The sequence below is a fragment of the Prunus persica genome, chromosome G6 (assembly GCF_000346465.2).
Source record: "Prunus persica cultivar Lovell chromosome G6, Prunus_persica_NCBIv2, whole genome shotgun sequence".
In the NCBI taxonomy this organism is placed as follows: domain Eukaryota; kingdom Viridiplantae; phylum Streptophyta; class Magnoliopsida; order Rosales; family Rosaceae; genus Prunus; species Prunus persica.
Genome location: NC_034014.1, coordinates 12014488 through 12017697, shown reverse-complemented (window position 1 = coordinate 12017697; position 3210 = coordinate 12014488). Strand labels below are relative to the sequence as shown.

General features: G+C 41.9%; 1 long non-coding RNA gene across 2 annotated transcripts; it reads left to right on the top strand.

The window, feature by feature from the left end:
• Positions 236–2774, top strand: LOC109949808. Of its 2 annotated transcripts, XR_002272104.1 has the most exons (4): positions 236–296; positions 411–1097; positions 1235–1738; positions 1868–2774. It is a non-coding gene; the product is annotated as an uncharacterized LOC109949808 (long non-coding RNA). The 2 variants fall into 2 exon arrangements; XR_002272103.1 differs by having other exon boundaries at positions 411–1738.

The window sequence follows — 3210 nt, the reverse complement described above, 5'->3', positions numbered from 1 at the left end:
CAGTTTTTTCAATAAACGTGCATGTTTTATCTCTTCATATAATTGTTCAGCTTTACGAATCTATATACATACTGTTACATATTTATATTTAGAGGAATACTTTATATTAAACACAGGTGAACTTTAGCTTTACTTATCAAGTTATTTTTACTATGGGGGTTATTATGATTGTAAACTGATTTCAAGAACATTATTTTTGTCCACTCACATTTTCAAACTTGTTTTTCGCCCCCAGGCCGTAGAAGTACGCAGGATCCACCACCGGGCCATTCATAGCTTCCGCGCCACTAAGTAAGGTAGAGTTTTGTAGAAAATGCTCTGATATCTAGTTTTAGTGGAAAACTGGAGCTGGTGAATACTTCGTTATTCTCTTCTGGCAGTTGGTGTAGATTTATTTGTTTGTTGGACAGGTGGAAAAATCTGGGTTTGTTCAAATTACAGGGGAGACTGCCGAATTTTCGGCAGAAGTCTAAGGGAAATTTTAAAAGAATTTTGAACGAGAAGGGTAAGAAGGTCTTTTGTGCCCGACATTCGCCAGGTGTCGGACACGCACAGGACTTGGCTTTTATTTCAAAACGAAAATTGGGTCGGGTCCTGTCATGTACTGCTTGTCAAGAAGAGGAGTCGTGCACACCAAGGTAAGTCACGCCTGGGTTTTTATTTTTCTTCAATTTTTTCTTACGACGAGGATCACAAGTGTGGTTGTTGGTTGGTTGTCATTGTGATCTTGTGGTAGCGCTGGGTGCAACTAGTGGAAGAGACGTCGCCAGCCGCTGACATTTGTTGGCAGCGTCGTCGTCTTTTTTTTTCTTTTTTTTTCTTCTTCTGCTCAATGCGAGGTGGCAAGCTTGCTCAGGAAGGCCAATTGCAAGACAAGCCATGGCTAGTTGCGCCGAGGTCGCGAGATGAGGCTGTTGCTGCAGCGGTTGCTGACTTCTGCTGGTGATGGCAACAGTCGCCATTATATATTTATATATTTTTGCTGGAGCTATGTCACGGCCTGCCGAGGTGCTACAACTCAGCTCGGGCCAAGGGGATGCGTTGGTTGCTTGGGCTGCGTGGCTTCCCCTTTTGTTGGTTTTTTTTTTTCGTCGCAAGTTAAGGTTCCTCCTTTGTAGCATGACTTGTGATTTTTGACTTGCACTTTTTCTTCTCTGTTTATAGCTCTAAGGCAATTGTGTTGTTTGATGAGGGGAGCCGATCAACGAGTTAACAAGTGCCTTTGTACTTGTAGGGTGGTTCCAAAGTGTACAAGAAAAGATTCATGTCTAATATGCATCGTGTCTTGATCGAGGCTCACTTCCAGAAGTAGGGTGGCACATATGCTGCTGTCATACCTTATGACGTGCATGTCAAGCTGGTGGCACTTTTGACTGACGATGTGCCTAGCGTGGATCCGAACGATCCAAATGCCAAAATTATCACATTTCGTCCCTTCCACTTCTACTTGGGCTTCACATTCCTGTTGTCGAAGTTCTTCAAGAAGTTGTTATGTGCCATGGAGTGTGCTCCAAGCTAATGTACTCCAAATGTGTACCGGGCGATCATTGGTTTTGATAATATGAACTGTTTCTTCAAGTTGGATTTGACGGTGCAGAGTTCTTTTACTTCTTCGAGGTGAGGCGTTAAGAGAAGTATGCCCAGGTTCGTGTATGCAATGCCAAGCTGTTTGATATTCTCAGCAAAGGAGATCGCGTATGGCATGTCGATGTGTTGGAGGTCAACGGAAGGTGTGAAGGTGAGGTCGGCGACAATCTACTTTTTCACCTCACTATTGTAATTGTATGTCATACTATATTGATCTTCTTCAAGTTTATTCAAATTCTTTGATGTGTGACTAATTGACTTCCGTATTCTGTTTGTATAGAATGATATCAACAAGAAATTGGATTTGGAGCCGGACATGGCTAAAGTCTGACGAGCCCTGAACATCCACACGACGTTTCGCGAATGGCGCTATCTGTTGAACGAGTATCGAAAGAAGGCTAGTGGTCTACCCCTGCTAAGGATGTTGAGGGATAAAAGTAGTATAGCCCAGACTCAATGATCAACCTTCCGAATGGGAGAAGTCCTTGATCGAACTCACTAGAAAGAGGAAGGCTAACGCTAGGTCCTCCAAAGATGAAGCTGCAACTTCATGAGCAAGGAATGTGTCTTCGTTGAGAAAGAATTTAAGTCTTATTCGAAAAGTCTCATCTGTTAAGAAAACTAAAGTAGGAGTTGCTCCTTCGCCGTCTGCCATGGTCAAGCACCTCGTTGGCGTGGATAGTAAGATTGGCAACGTGCGGTATGTTCGGGACATTCTGCTCAAGTCTCCAACTGACAAGCTCAAAACCTACAATCTGCCCTACAAAGAAGTCTGTTCCCGAACCTGTTCGCCTATCGAGAAACAATGGGTTGCTGACATTCCTCACCAAAGTTCGAGTTGTCTACACCAATCAAGGGATGAGGATCAAACTGGGAGGACTGCTCCTTTATCATCATGATCCTTCTACCAAGCCACGAGTAGTCAATCACAGAGCTGATTCATTGTCGTTGACTCCTTTTGGAGGCGAGGATGGCTATAGCTAGGCATGGCAATCAGTCATGTATTGTCGAGTTCGTGTCGCGTCAGGATAATAAATGTGTTAAGAATGCTCAACCCAAACCCAACCCATTTAATAAACGTGTCGTGTCGGGTTCAGGTTGTCTTAAACAGGTTCTTAAACAGGTTACCTGGTTAATAACCTGTTTACTCATTCTTAGTTTCCAATGGATTCGTACACTTGCAAGTATTTATAGTTGGATGATTAGCACATTAATCTGTGTCGTTAAAATTAAATTATTTTTTAAAAAAAATATTCATTTTTCACATTTAAAAAAAAAACAAAAAAAACAAGAGACCACATTAAATTTTTTTTTATTTATTTATAAAAACAACATCATGGCATACTTCTTGATTCTATAATTGAAGCCTTTAGTTTGGCCCTCTGGGCCTCTTCTCTTGGGTTTTCATGCACAGCTTCTTGGGGCTCATCACTTGAGCTCTCAAAGATCACACCCTTAGCTTGAGCATAACTTGTGTCGTGATCTCCTTACTTGCATTTACCCAATTTATCAAGGGCCTCTAGTTGCTTTTGCATGTCTTGAGAGTAAAAATCTACCATATTTTATAACTTTTGATTCTCTTCTTGCAATATTTTAAGCTAATGTCGATTCACCTCTGCCGTC